Genomic DNA, 17081 nt, shown 5'->3' on the forward strand with positions numbered 1-17081 from the left:
TCTACACAAACAGCACTTTTCACACTGACGATACATCGGAGGCAATTTGGGGTTCAGTATCTTGCCCAAGGACACTTCGACATGCAGACTCTAGGAGCCGGGGATCAAACCACCGACCTTCTGGTTAGTGGACAACCCACTCTATCTCCTGATCCACAGCTGCCCCTGATCTGTGCTTCCCCACAATTTTATCTCAGAGGTCTACAGAGTGTTGCTTGAGCTTCATGGCTTGGCGTTTGTCCTGATATGCAGTGTGAACTGTGGGACCTCATATACACAGTTGTTTGCCTTTCTAAACTACGTCCAAAGTGCAGTTTGCCAAAGGTGGACTACAATCAAGTTCTAGACACATCTCAAGGAAGATTAAAGCAAACAGGATGCACCTGACCACCATTTGGAGAGTCACAGCACAGGGTCTAAGTACTTTGGTAAATCTGAGGTTTCAGTTTTTGATTTTTAATACATTTTTAAAATTTTTCTGAAACATGTTTTCACTTTTTCATTCATCCATCTACAAATCAATAAAGTGTGCAAAAAGTGAAGAGGTCTATGTTAAGGACCCTTATTTAAAGCTGCAGTAATTAATGTTTTACATTAGCGATGGATCAAATGACTATTGTATGTATAATTTGACAAGTGTTGCTCATTGTGTTGAACCCACAGAGAATTATCACGCAACACTGCAGTTCCCATCTTTCAGCTCTTTGTTTTGATGTTACAGCCCACAACTCAACTGTTTTGGTTCACTCTCACCACACTCTCAGCAATCTAATTTTCAACCAAAATTAGGCAGCTGTTTTCAGGGAAAACCTGCCCAGCACCAAACAACAGACAGTCACAGGCATTTAGCAGCTAAGAAACATTTATTTTTCCTTATATTGCTTTGTATCTGCTGGACATGTGAATAGGCAATTGTTTGCTAATATGTTGGCTATAAGAACTTTATGAGGTGGTGATATGTCATCATTGTCTCTACAACTTGTTCTGTCGCCCCCAGACTTTCTTTAAAAGAAAAAAAATAACCAACCAGTGTACATGCCGTCACTATATAGTCCAGTCACTACTGTGCTGCTGCAGTGTTTGAAAATAACCTACCGGTGCTGTTGTCCTGCTGGCAGCTAGCTAGCACTAAGTGGCCAAAATTTCAATCTATACTATCTCAGCCTGCAATGGCTTTAGCCCCCACCGCTCATGCTCGCTCTGATTCCCTCCAGCCAATCAATGTGTTTGTGTTTTATGCCGAACCCTTGGTGCCAATTACTTATATTACATCTCTCAGTAATAATGAGGGAGGTTATGCATTAAAGGTAAACTGGCCTCATTTTATTCTTTTTTCATTAACCTTCTCACTGCTGAATCTTATCTGTGCCTCCTAGATTTTCACATGAACGTGTAATACAATCAATGCCCCAATCTGTTGTTTGTTTTGAATTCATGGACATGTTGATATATATTGTACCAAATGTTATCTACAAAACATTAGTGGATTTTATGTTGGGTGTTCTGATTTGTAGTTTGTCCCTTCCTATTTGATATTCATACTGTGTGTTGAAATGAACCTGAAGCATGCCAATATGCCAAGACAATTTAATCAGTAAATACATTTGGTTACCCTCTCCATGAGTTGCACCCAAAATTAAATGATTTGCTTGTGTTCCAAATGAACAAATAATGAATAACACCTGTGCACAAAGAAAAAAAAAGAAACAACCTTTTTGTTGCTGGACATACCACTGGCTATTTTATCCCAAGTCTTAGGCTGTATGGACCAATAAGAAACAAGGACTGCATACTGACAAATCTGCAGGACACTTCATTATATTATTCTCAATTAAAACCTGTCCTCAGCAGCATTAGTCATCTTAGTACTCACCATTCATACTAATTAGTGCTTGCCTTCCGTGCCACATGCTGGAAGAGGATATTTCAATATCCCATTAAACGATTCCAAGATATGCCTTTGATTGACATTTCCTCATACCCGGGAAGTAATTATATTATATGCTTCAGTTTTCTTTTAATAAATTCAGATTTCCTCAGTTTTTTTAGTTTTGTATTTGATTTGTGTTAAATTTATCCACATCAACACAGTGTAAGATGAAAAAAGAGCAAAATAAAAACAAGACATCCTGGCAGGCTTGCCCAGGTAAAGAGTAAAGCTTGTAAACATACAGTTCATGTGTATACATACTAATAGAAGGTAAGTGAATGCATAAATCTAAATCACATATCAGGCACTCTACCTTATTTCAAATGACTTGCAAAATACAACTTCATTAGAGGACAGCGGTCAAAACTACACAGTGACCTCACTTACAGAGATAGCAAAAATCCAATTACTCATTAATTCATAAATAAAATAAACTATAGCTACAATTCCCAGTGCACTACAGCTACTTGGGCACTTTGTGATTTAAGAATTTACCATCAGTGTGTATCTTTTGTTTGGCACATTTGCAGGGGATAAAGTCTGTGCTTCACTCAGTTTACTGACTTGCTGATTTAACGCTGCATCAAGGCCTAAATGGCTTTTAATGCTGGGCAGCTATAGCACAAGGATAAGCTTGAATTTGCATCTACCTCACTGACAGCAGATTGCATTAGGAACTATTTTCTACTGAATGGAAAAGATTTTCAGATGTCATTTTTAAATGCTGTCAGCACCACAACGAATTTCCCTTACCATCTATTATACTGTGGTAGCAGGCGACATGTCAGAGATCTCAAAGTGTAGGTAAATAAAATGAAATACCACTAGGGGTAAGAGGGAAGATGTAAGTATGTACTGTCCTTTTTGTTATTCTGGTGAATTGACCCTTTAAATTTGCAGTCAGTTAAATGTATGTCATTATTCTGGCAATGTAGATTGTGATGTAATGACTCTCATTGCCTATTTTTGGTCTAGAGTAGGTTTTACTTGTTGTACATGGTATAATAATCATGGTGAACCATAATTTTCACGGCCTAAAAAAAACACATGAATTCCAACTTCCATGTTCTGTTTTTGTCTTTTAAAATATTTTCTTCAATGCAGAGAATATGTCACAAACACATTCATTAATGTGTGTCTTGACAGAATATCTGTTACTCTGGAGAGGTTTTCCCAATGAAAAATATTATAAATGTGCTGCATAGCACTGCACATATTCTAAATGGTCCAGTGTAATGACTTTTTGGAATGAATGTCCAATGCAGGTTGATTAATAGTTGTGGGCTCTTATTTGTAGAATGCAATCTGTTATTCTGTTACACATCAGGGCAAAATTCTTTTTCTTTTTATCATGTTCTTAACATAGATGAAATAGCTCTTTGTTTTGCTTCACATGTAAATTACAGTGTTCACAGGGTAACTGTCAGCTTCTCATACAAAGAAAAGGGAAACTGTCACCTGTTACACAGATTATAACCAATTCTCAGCACAGTGTAAGTGGCAAAATACCATGAAGGTAGGGAGTGAATTAAATAATCACAGGTATGTTAATACATGTAGTGTGATTCATTATAATGTGAAAAGATGAATGGGATTCGTGAACTGAATTTTGCTCATCATAAGGCAAACTGGAGCATTTACCATAGAATCAATTTATTTTTACTTCATTAAAATCAATCAAGGCACATTTTTTAAGGTTTGGGTATCATTTATATTTTTGTTCCAATGTTGATTTTTCTTACTGATTATGTTTGTTAACATTTTTATTTGGTTTCTATCCTTGTGTTTCTCTAGTATTTGAATAAGGTATAATTCAAATATATAATAATTATCAATATTCTCTATCTTGGAGTATCACAATTTTTTTTTTTTTTTTCCACTTGAGCTGTACATGCTGCACTTCCATTATAGGGCATTATGACTGTATTTGGGAATGTCAAAAACATCAAAGATATCCGTATACTGTGCTTCAGGAAAATGCTTTGTAATGGTAGACAGACTTACTCCATTGCAGGGAGTTTTTTTTGAAGAGTGACATTTGTTTTCTTCCAGTTATTTTTTCTGGCTTTGATAGTGGGCAGGAGAGAGGTGAAATGAAGCAAGTAGGGAGAGAGAGGAGGGATGACAAAAATCATTACATTCACTGTACTACTGTATTTTGCAAAGCTTGCAAAGCCCCAAAGTTTTTGAGCTCTAGCTCTGATCCACCATTGTTAACACTGCACCCTGTGCACTGACCAGCCATATCACCATACAAAAAGGATTCTGCAAAACCCTTTTTTTTTTTTTTTTGATTAATGATCATTTTTACAGTTCATAATTCACTTAAAGGGGATTCCACTACAGATATTCATGATCCCCAGAGGATGAATCCTACAGACCTTGGTGATCCCCTGACCTTACCTCTAGTACCACCAGCAGGTTGACATTTTTAGCTTTTATTTAAATGTCTTAACAACTGTTGGATGGATTGTCTTAGAATTTGATACCCAAAGCTTGAATCCTAATAACTTCGACAATCATGACTTTTCCTATGGTGCCACCATGAAGTTCACATTTGTGGTTTCAAGTGAAATGTCTTTGCAACCATTGGATGGATTGCCAAGAAACAGACATTCATGTCCCCCTCTGCATGAATTGTAATAACTTTGGTGATCCCTTAATTTTTCCTTTAGCACCATCATTAGGTCATAATTTTAACTTTTCCAATGATTTTGTTTATGATCAAATATTTGCAAGCTTTCCAAAGTTGTACTTTGTGTTTTCTAGAAAAAGTTGAAATGCTAACAGACTAAACAAAACAGGGTAAGCATTGTACCTTCTTGGCATCAGCAGGTTTGCATTGTTAATCTGGGCATGCTTGCATTCTGACATTTGGGCCTACATACCCAAAACATGGCTGTAGTCTCTTGTCTTGTATGTCTTAGCATTTAGTGGTAGTTCGTTGGTGGTTGCTGCATCTGAGGCACCTCCCCATTAGCTTTAGTTTATGGCCATGATTGTGTCCACTTATAGGAATTGTGGCCTTCATTTTAAGAAATGCAGAATGCACGAACTTGTCCTTTACAAACGTTCTACAAGCTAAGTCATTCGATATTGTCCTCAGATCATTATTGGTTTGGTTGGGTTACCATAGACAGCTCTAATTATCCCAGCACATTTGAACTCTGCTTATGGCAAAACTGATTCTGAGGGAAGAGTCACAGAAGGTGAGGTATTTTAACAAGTCCTCTTCTGTCTCATACACGGTATGTCCTCTAATCACAGTAATAATGCTTATACCTCTGCAGCATCAAAGACAGGTTATTCTATTTGATCCAATGTGACCATTCTTTAATGCCTGTCACTGGCCATATTCTTATGTTTATATCATGGGTTTGGAGAAATCCTCATGAATATTTATGTCCCACTGCAACTGAATGCTCAGCATGAAATGAAATACTGCACTGCTTGAGGGTTGTTTGCCTTGAGACACAAATCTAAGTCTACCTATTAACTATTGCATACAAATAGAAGTGCTACAGGCTTTGAACCTGCAGGCTACTTCAATCTACTGGTCTGGTCAAATTTGAAGATACTAATTCATTTGGGTATGCACACACATTGTCTCTGCTGTTAGGTAAGCGTAAGAAACAGTCGTTCTCAGGTTTTTCTTTCCATTTCTGTTGATTTTAAATTTTATTTTGATTCACAATTTTGTATCTAATTTGATTGTAAAAGATTTGACTGAACTGGTGAACAGAGTACTTTTTAAAAAATTATTTTCTCAGTTTCTTCAAAACTGTCTTTTTACGGATGCATGTCTGTTTCCCTGACGATCACATCATGCTCTGAGCACCAAGACGGACACAGTGTATGGACACTATGAACACAGCATCGTTTTCCAGCTACATTAAAATAACTGCATTTTCTCTTCCATGGTCCAATAACTGAAGAGAGAGTCTTGATTTGTTTTCCCCTATGGCTGCAAATCTCATTTTTATAGCACAAGATATTATGTGCAAACCAATTCCAAATCCACTTTTCCAGTCCACTTTTCCATTATCACAATAAATCGGGGCTCATTTTTATGATGGCTGAATGCTGAAATACATTAAAATGGGTCTGAGAATAGCCTTGCCCTCTTGGCCGTTGTCTTTTGAATTAAATGTCAACACAGGTGTAAAACAAAATGTAACCTCATATTCTGCTGAATATAAATGTGCCATTTGCTGATATAGATGAGTCTGGAAGAGAAAGAGGCTCATCTCTGTGCCCATAAATTAACTAGGGGCTGTCCACAGTTGAGTGACACATCTTTGATTTGTAGCAAGCAGTTAATTTCAATCCAAATCCACCATGCTGTAATTTCTCGCAGCATCTTTCCTGCTAGACTGCCATGCAGAGGGGGAAATGAATACACCACCATCAAATAAATGACATGTCATGCAACCTTTCAAACTAACCCATTTGCTAATGTAAGCTAAAGCACACAGCATCCAACTTCAGACCCTCGATTAAATAAATGTGAGCAGTCAGTCAGTTAACTAGTCAAAACTAATGGCTGATGGTGGCTGGTGACAACCAATTTAATGATTTCCACCAGTGTTATTTCCCCAGTGTAATTGATTTTCACAGTGTAATTATGTCAGGACAAATGCTGTGTTTTCGGTAGAACGCTATAATAAGTTGTGTGAAACGAGGCACAGGAGGGCAGCCAGTTTGGACAGGAGAGCAACAGAGGGGTGGCTGGATCCAAGCCATGACCCTTCTACTGTCTCTCTCCAAAACTGTCATTTCCATTAGTGTAGACTCACCAGGGCCCTGACAAACCCTCATCCCTTCCAACTCTATTGGATTGGTCAAGCACTGGACTGTATCGTTAAACTCTTCATAAATGGTAGTGTTTTCTGAAGCATGAATAGCTCCACCATACTGGTAAATGAAATCAGTATACAGTACATAATGGAGAAGTTTCCTATAATGCTGAATCTTTCATTGGGATGTGAAATAGTGAGGCGGTTATGGGCTAAAACCTGGAGCTCGTCCAATATGTGTTCTTGAGTGCTGGAATTTGGATTTGAAATCATGATAGCTTTAAGATAATTTTTTGTATGGGGCATTTGGACCATAAGGCCTGCATATGTTGTCGTGACTGATTATGAAAGCGCTGTTACTTTAAATTTGCCTGCATGACCTAAGCCTGGCTCTTCCTCATGATATTCAGTTCACTTCAGTTCAATTCAAATAGCAACAGTAGGCTATATGTAGTCTGGCAGGAGCTGGGCTTATAATTTATGTGTATATAAATTAAAGATGTGTGTAACTTATAGTTTATGTCAGTGTTTTGCCATTATCAATGCATAGTATGGAATCAGAAAGTATAATTCCCTACCTGTGAAATAAAAGCAATAGAATACGTTATAATAAGGGTATTGTCTGCAAGACATGAGACTGAGAAGACAAGACAAGAAAAACAGCAGAATTGAGGAGATGAGAAGAGAAGACAAGAGAAGAGTGGAGAAGGTTCACAAAGAATGAAATGCCCTCTACAGAACATCCATTTACTCCCAAACACACCTTAGGTTATTGAGAACGATAACAATGCAGCAAGGGCCTTTTGTATTGCAGCTCACAGACACATGTTTCTCCTAGCCTGACATAATTGCCATTCTTCCTCTATTTTCTATCTGGGCAACATCAATCTCTGTTGCTGGTCTGTCAGAACTGTCGGAGGCACAGAGCAAAGTCAGGCTTCCCATATCAGGGCTTTGTGAAGTGCTGGAGCTAAGCACAAGATGCAGCTGGGGATGAGAGACCATACAACTGGCTCAGCCAAAAGACTCCATCCTCCTCTTTACATCATGTGTCACCCGATAGATTTAGTGTAAAACTCTGACTTCAGCACCAAAGCCCCATATAGGCTGACAGTAACAAATGGATTCTTGTTGTCTCTGCAATTTCTAATATCACATCAATAATGCCTAAAAGGGAAGGGCAAAACCAGGGACCATGAGAATGGTGAATATGGGGCACTTTAGAATTGATGATGATATACACACATTAGATACATAGTGCATTAAGGAATCATATTTGAAGAATGCACATGAAATCATAAAGTATGAGCCTGTGCAGTCGGCAAAAGTACAAAAAAGCAGAAGAATATCCTGTGTGCTGTGAACATAGACTAATCACTGTTTCAAATTTTTTTTTCACAACTTTGGGATGAAAAAGATTGTTTGAGGAGAGAAGCAATATTTCACTGGGTGAAATAGGTGCAGGCAATCTGCCTTTGGAGTGTAGAAGGCAGCAGTGTTTTATAATGGAAGAAATTCAATGTGACATGTCGAGAATGAATTGCTCAGTCAACCAGAAATATCCCTTGTTCTAATGGCTTGGGACATTCAGTGGCGTGTTCTCTCCTCCTCCTCCCCTCCCCCCATATTTCTCTCTATCACTCCCTTCCTCTATCTCTCTTTCCCTCTCTGTCTGTATAAACAAAACACAGCTGTAATGAATAAGATTATAAATAGTCCTTGATTGTTGAAATCTGCCAAAATATGCAGCAGCTAAATTTGAACAGCTAGTCTTAAAAGGGTTTGATTGAAGCAGAAAACAACTGACCTACTGAAATGCATTGCTTGGAATAGCAGTACTAACCTTGATATCATGATTATTTTGCAAAACAAAGAAGGACTTAAAATGCAAAACAAATATAAATTTTAGTTAGATATGCTTGTACAAGGCAATCACAAATGTTTCTTGTTTATACATCTTTTTTTTTTAAATTACTCAAAGAAAAGTCAACCTCTAAGTAAACTTGCCTAATTTTCGATAAAAATTAGTAATTTACCTCAAATTTAGTAAGATATAACAGTTGGTGGCACTTCACATTATTCAATAATATTCAAATATAATCGTAACATTCAGAAGGGGTGGTATATTTATTGATAACAGCTACAAGGTTGGCTAGTTGTGGTAATAATGATGAATTGCCGGTACATAATGTCTGACAATAGTATCTGAATGGCAGCATCTAATGACACTGCCAGCAACTCTGTGCTGTCGCTGCTTAAGCTAACGTCAACGCTAGCTTCACAAACTTCCAGAATTTGTGAAGCAGCTCGTTCTGAAAGTCCTGATTGGTGATAAGCCAGAAACCATAATATGATGTGTTTAAAAGTTTAACTGGTAAACTCTGTTTACCAACTAATTTTCATTTTCACCCACTTGCTGCTGAGCGACCTGCTAGCTATCTGTCTGAAACTGTGGTGAGATATCTTGTTTATGCAGAAAAAGACTTGCTACTTTGTCAATGTCCACTGCTTATTTTTTTTTTTTTTAAATATCGAAAATAATAGAGTGGTGTTTCTTCCTCTGTAAAAGTCCAAACAACAGCCAAAATGTTTTTTTGTTTTGTGTCTGGGACTCGAGGAAATAACGTTTATTAGCTACAGCTGGGTTCACTGGCCGGCCAAAGTTGTCATCATACTGTAGCTGGTGAAATGAATGGTCACCAGCTGAAGCTGCTACATCTTGTTAAGGCACTGTTAATTTACCAATCAAATAATTTAAAAAAACAAACGATCATTTGTTCAGCTCTGGTAGATAATAAAGTTGCTGCCTGATGTTCAATGATCAATATTTAAAAACAGAAATGGTTACAGAATGCTATTATTTTGTAAGTAAAAACTAATATTCAGTAGTAACTTTAATACCTTCTTAGAGCTAATGTCATGTTTTTCAAATGATGGATTTAGACTGAAACTCACACATGCATTATGAACATTTAGCAAAAACAAATTTAGTTTCATCCACAGAAGCATGCTAAAATGGTCACGTACCTTTATCTGTGAAGCGGGTTTAACATAATGTGGCGAGGTGTGTGCGCTGCAACAAAAGAAATATATTTTCCCCGGGTCACTGCTATGTTGTGATAGGTGTACTGCTGCTGCTGATAGAGAATATCTATTTTATCCTCAGTGGCGATAGAGAATGCACCGTCATGTATCCTTGTGCAGCATTGGTTTCTGAGTGTGTACACTCCATGATTGGCACTTTAGATATTCCTCCTGTCCACAGAGCATGTCTTACCTTACATGAAATATGATTTCTTGAGAGGTGTAATCATGGGCCGGAATATTGCTTTCTATTATCCAGGAGTGCAAAAGATAAATTGGTGCTGGGAGAAAAAAACGTTTCAGATGTCAGCTTCTTCGCAGGGCTATTTTGCACACTAGCTCAGTTTCATTGTGTTAGGTGTCTGATCGAACTACTGTTGAAGATTGTGATGATTCTCTGCTCTCATCAGAAGGGTTTTGTGAGGGCCAACACAGCATATAATCTGTTCTAAGGATGGGTTAACCCGCAGTCACCGCAGGCAGGGGATCAGGGCTTTTCTAAGAACACCTTCTTATTCACAAAACTTAGCTGCTGTCCTTGTGCTGACATACAAACTGGAAAAAAACTCTGAGGTTAAAAATATAACAGCATTAAGATAGGCTATCTGGTTCCTGATAACAGGCTGCACAATACATTACATATTAACCAACATTTTACACTCTGGGGTTTCAACACTTGTATGCCGCACAAGGTTATGGAGGAGCTGTAAATTTCAACCCAAAAGTGTGCCTGGTTTCAGAAAGCACACATCTGTGTTTATTTTTGCTTAATACAGACACATCCAGTTTATATTAGTTGTATTAATCTTTATCACTTAATATAGGCAGATGCGTCTTCCCATGTAGTATTGCTGAATCTTTAACACATTAGTGATTCAGCCTATTAGCAGTTCATTAAAGGATACGTCTGCGATATTATATTTTTTTGTCTACTGTCAGTAAGCCATATTTTTTGGTCTATCCCATCAAAAGATTGAAAAACAAACACTGAATTGAAGTATTTTCTCTGTACCCAAAGCCTTATATAGCTTATTCCTCACAAATGCACCCAAACTCCATTGTTGCCTGAAAACTATTAAAAACTCATAAATGAGCCACATCATTGCACTGGCTGACACGTCCCATCTTTATGATGAAGACGGGCACTGTAGTTTGTTAGGAGTCGATCCCACATACACCATCCTGCTGCTGTAAATACAAGCTAACGGACGACTCCTGCTTGAGCAACATGTGCCAAAAACTACAGTGCCCAGTTGTGTTAAGTAGTCGTTTTGCCTGTTTCAAACACAAAAGTATTTATTTATGACCCATTTTTAAAGATTTACCTCTTCAATAGTAAATCAATAGGCCTTGGGGCTGGGTGCCAGAGAGAGTGTACGAATGTCGGAAAGTATTAAGAGATGGACTAACACATTGTTAGTTTTGGTCTTTTTATGGAATTAGTTGACAATAACAAAAACAGAGAATAACACCAACCTCTCTCTTTAGAAGGTTTCACATTTCCCTCCTCTGTACAACTCTTGTGTGTCAAAGTGTTTGTATAGGATTAAAGAAAAAAGTCTGGTGCATCGGAAGTAATGTGTCTCATGTTTTATGCAAACAAAGCAAGAGAGGAACTGGGTAGTTAGCATGAGTGCCGATATTTATCATGGCTGAGCAATGAACGATAAGAGCACCACCCACAGAAAAACAAAACCCACAGTGTATGATTTCACATTATTTGATGAACTGTTTCAGTTACACGTAATTTGTGGGAAACGCAGTGCAAAAATTGTATTGTTAAAATCATGGAAAGAGTTCACCCTGCAGATTGCCACTGGATCATAAAAACGCCAGTGAAATTATGATTGTTAACTCATGCTGGCTAAATGGTAAACACCTGCGCTGTCAGATGAGTTGAACAGGAAGATACTGTATGTAGATGGAATGTACAGCACAACAAAGTCCCAGTAGTGGTGTTTATAATGCATGCAGTATCCCAGCTGTTTGTGGCAAAAATCCAAAGCAATCCACGGGGTATGCGGTTCAACAAAGTGGGCCAGAGAATTTGTTATTAGATCATTAGCGCTGGAAACCCCCTTCCTCTTGGAGCTAATGCACTGCTGTCTATTCACACAGACGCATCTCCTCCTGAGCTCTAGCTGCACTGAGCTAATACTCTCAGAGGCGTTAACATTAAGCTGGGCTACAATGTCCGGTGGAGCTGTGGAAAAAGGGGGCTCCCTGTGCAGCCCCATCCAGCACGCTGTTTAGAGTCAGCACACCATTAGTCAAATCTCTTCAGCCATGAAAAAAAGACAGGGGGGAGGAGGGAAAAATCAAAACAGAATATGCATGCATAAAATTCAAGACATTTGTTCCCATGGCAACCATTCAGCATGTCATTCACTTGTCAAGCCGCATCAGGGTCGATGGGGTCCATTGTCTGGGTCCTGGTGAGCATGGTTGCCTGGAACAGACCCGGCCCCCTCTTCCTCCCTCTGACCGACATCCAGGTCATTCACCACGCTGTTATTTCTCTTTAATTCACATTCGGCTCGTTTTTTCATCGCTAATCACACGACAAATGACCACCACGGCTAAAAAAAAAAAAGACGGAGGATAATGCAGCGCAGTACTGAGGAATGGCTTTTATGATTCTTATGAATAGGGGTATAGGATTAGGGAGAAATTCAGGGCCACTACCCTCAGACCAACATCTCAAAGATTTCCCTGCTTTAGTTTATAGATTTGGTGGGAGCTGAAGGCAGCACGGAGCCTCAATGTCTATGACTGGCTGTCAAGATCAGTTTAACAGTCACAATGGGAGAAAAGGCCATTTGACTTCTGTAATCTTTTCTGACATGCTCCAGAGTTGCTGCTGATTGGCACTGCTCAGGCATTTCCCCTGTGAATAGCACGGTGCTGTTTGGATGTTAAGCTTGTGCAGAGGTTGTTGGATGTCGTACATTGTTTTAAAACACTTGGTCAGGTTAATTGTTCTTATCGTTTTCACAGAATTATTGCTTGAGACATTGAGTGAAAGGGAGCAGCATTGCAGAACAGTTTCCCCAAATTTGTTTCGATCTCTCATAGCTTTGTGCTTTTTTGTCTCTCTCCTCTGTCCTCCTGTCGCTTTCTGCAGGTGCGTCTGCCTCCGGAGCTGCAGAGTCTGGATCTGTGACTGCAAACCTTCTACTGTCCCCATGATCCTGCTCAACACCCACTGCTTCAATTATAATTATTATTGTTATTGTTACTATACATCTCTATGTGGAACTTGAATTGTGCTATGTTCTCTTTTCTCATGCTCTCTCCCTCTCCCTTTCTCCCCTAACCCCCTCTCTCTTTCTCTCTCATTCCTACCGGGCGAGACAGACCGCCGCCCACCCTGAGCCCGGGAGTCTTTCTTCGCCACCATCGCCAAGTGCTTGCTCAGGGTGGGAACTGTTGGGTCTCTGTAAATAATATTATAAAGAGTACGGTGCGGATCTGCTCTATATGAAAAGTGCCCCGAGATAACTTTTGTTATGATTTGGCGCTATATAAATAAAACTGATCTGACTTGACTAACGTTTTCTGTTTTGAGCTCTGCACAAAACAAAATGGCACTTCCTCCTTCAGTTTCTAATCAACCCAACCTTTAGCTTCTTAAAATGACTTACAAATTTGTAAAAAAATTTGGCTGTGTTTGACCGTCAAACACGGCCAAAAATTTACAAATTTACAAACCAATTTGTCGTACTCATTTCCATGGCAACAGCAGTTATGCAACTGCGAAGCCGTTCCTTCTCATTTACAGCACTTCTTGACAGGGCTTTCTCAAGTTGATAACATCATGTCGCCAACTGTTCAGATGCTTCCAAGCGGCACAACATTCATTGAAAATTAAAGCCTGTGCGGTGAAGGCTGCTGTCCCAGCTCTGCACATGTGGAGCACCGATGTTGGTGTTCGTGAACTGCCGATGGTCCTCCTGAGAATGGCTGTAAGCTGAGGCTTTTGGTCAAACAGCCATCTCTCAACACAACAACATAGCTCCTCCAACCAATCACCTGCCACAGCCTAATCAATACACATCAGTGGAGATAATATATGGTATTGAGCAGTGTATAAATCTGTGTTGTTGTCAGTTCATTGTAGTTTTTATTTGGTCTAATCCTCTGCTGTGTTAACTTGAAGGGGACTGCACCCACACCTACAGTGATTTTATTGTGCTTTGCAGTAGCATCCACCATAATAACACAAAATAAGACTTTTTTGTTTTATCATATTGACTGTTTTTCACCAGCATTCTTATTACTCAATGTTTCATATGCTTGTACACATTCACCAGACACAGCCGTCATGCTGCCAGAGATCAGTCAGAAATTGGGCTGTACTTACTTGTACTACTATTAAATAAGACTCCTCACAGACCATCTGAAAAGCGAGAGAAAGGGAGATTTTCTTGGTAGAGCAGTGTGTCGGAGCTATTCACACAACAGCCAAATGATTAAGTCAGCACAGAGGCATGGGAGATGAATAAACGAGAACTTTATTCTGGTAAATTAAAAAATGAAACTAACATACAGCATAATAATACACAGGGAAATGTCACTGTAAATGGAGGGGAGTTGATAAATTACCAAATAGCAAATGCGCAGTGAGGGAGAATTAATTGCAATTTTAAATTTATAATTAAAAATTGACACCTAGAGAGAATATGTTGTTCACTACTTTGCAATTGTATTTGTGAGGCCAAAAGTATTGAAAGCTTAAACGTATCAGCCAATATGTTTTTACAGATTTCAACAAAATATACTCAACATATTATCATATAGTCAGTATATTGCAAAGAACAGGAAATCATCTTGTTATTCAGAGTCATGAGAACATTAAGGGGGTAAATGCTGACTATGCACTACAGCCCCCAAATTTCAAAAAACAAAAAACAAAAAACAAAAGTATCTTCAAAATCCAATTTTCATCTCGATTTTTTTTTTATTGATTTTTATTGTAGACATTTTTTCTTGTTGCTATATTTTTAAAACCATGTATCTCCAGAATGTCAACTTTTAATGAGGTAATGAAAACATCCCTGTTTTCAGATCGGTTTCAGTGGATTTATGGGGTTTAAAATGGTTTATTTTATGTAAGAAACCAGAGTTCTCTTAACAGATAAAGAAACACTGAATCTCTCAGTTTAACTGAAAAAAAGCTAAATCTGGACACATCAGATTTTCACTGGAAAGTGAAATTCAATTTTTTTTAAATACAAAAAGTGAACACCAAAGAATTCCTGGATTTAAAAAAAAACATGATCATTAATATTCTTGATAAATAGAGGTAGTGACCTCTTTGGCACAATGGAAGTATCGTATACACTGTATTTTATGCATGGTAATGGTCATGGACTGATAAACAAAGTAAAACCTTAACATTAACTATTCACGTAAGAGTCAAATTAGTTTTTTTCATGGAGGCTGATGTGATTGAAAGCAGCATAGAATTCTTAGACAATCACATGCAGAGATTGGGGATAAGCTTCGACAAATAAAAAGACCCGATGGTGCACTCTGGCCCTGCTACAAAGTGGAGGGTGTGAGAAAAGGGGAGTCAAACAGTACCCAAGTTTGGGGCTTCTTAATAATTTCTCCTCAGTGGTGAAGGTTTGGGTGTGGGCGTTGTGCCTAAATAGACGTGAGACGTGCTCGAAGCCCCTTCTCACAGCCAGTATCAGGCCTAATGAGGCATTAATCGGAGGTGTGGGATGTTGTTCTTTAGAAAAGCACAGGGTCAGCAAAGCACAATGAAGATGACAACAAGGACTGGGGAGGCGGTGGCCCAAATGAGCGTTTCTCTGAATTGTATGCTCAGCAATCACTTCAAAAGCGCAGTGACAGAATATTCACCAAATTTCAATGGAAAACATATGAAAAGACCTTTGAATGCTTTTGTTTGTAGGTTTTCCTTTTTCACCAGGATGATTAACCCCCCTTAGCTACCCCACCCCCACGCACGTGCGCACACACACACACAAACACACACAAAACACACATGTCAAAGCCTGTGAGTTCTCAAAGCTAGTATGTCATCATGCCTGCTGTCAAATAATGGGCATGTTTGTTAGTTTTAAGCATTTTTAACTAAGGAAAATGGGTCCTGTTATTTTGATTGCCATATTTTTATTCCATAACAATTCATATGTATTTACAAAACAGTAATTACTGCATACAAAAAGATAAAGATCTGCATTCATCATTAGCAGAAATCAGCAGTTGGTTGACCCTGCTCTTAACGCCAATGCATTTTGAGCCTATGAGGTATGTTCTTTTCCTCCTGGTCTCTCTCTTTCTCTCTCTCTCTCTCAACCAAACCAGGCAAGGCAGACCACCGCCTACCCATAGCCCGGTACTGCTCAAGGCTTCTTCCCATTTAAAGGGAGTTTTTCCTCCCCGCTGTCGCCAAGTGCTCGCTCAGGGTGGGAACTGTTGGGTCTCTGTAAATAATATTATAAAGAGTACGGTCCAGACCTGCTCTATATGAAAAGTGCCCTGAGATAACTTCTGTTATGATTCGCGCTAAATAAATAAAACTGACCTGACTTGACTTGACAGTTTCGCCATAATAACTAGAAGGGTGAAAAAAGGTTAATTGTTTTTCAGTTTTTTTGTCAAAACAGAAGATTGTTTGGTATTAATGCTATTGCATCAGTGTTTGGATGGGCTCTGTTTTCAGACTTCACTTTGTTGTCATTGTTCTTGGTACTGAGAAATAAAACAAAAGGCTTGCTGAATATGTTCTATTTGTGGAGAAGATTCATAACTGCCTCTACATTATAGCTAAAATAAATATTCAGCTAAAATATTGTATTATTTTTTGCACAATACTCAGTATGAGAAAGAACTTTTAAACCAGTGGGTTCCTTTTATACAAACAGTCCAAAAATAAAATTTTTCCAAAGGTACTAAATGTTAAGCACAGGGTCAATGATCATATGCTGGTTTCGTGCATTTTATATTTGGTTCATGCAGCCACAGATGGCTGTTAGACCCTGCCATCTGGATGTGATTGTCCAGCCCAGAAAGTGGGTATCCCAGAGGAAACTAACCCCAGATACAATGAAGGGTCTGAGTTTGACCTGCCCCCAATGATATTTGCCATTTATCTATGATATCTGGGCACAGATCTGATGTTTTCACCTGCTGCCATTTTTCATCTTTTAGTGGAGCAGAAGCTTGGGTGACATATAAGTATGCATGTAAGTCACATGTCCGGAAGTATGTCATGTTGGCTGGCAATTGCTAAGTCT

Source organism: Xiphias gladius, chromosome 1 (assembly GCF_016859285.1).
Source record: "Xiphias gladius isolate SHS-SW01 ecotype Sanya breed wild chromosome 1, ASM1685928v1, whole genome shotgun sequence".
Classification (NCBI taxonomy): Eukaryota; Metazoa; Chordata; class Actinopteri; order Istiophoriformes; family Xiphiidae; genus Xiphias; species Xiphias gladius.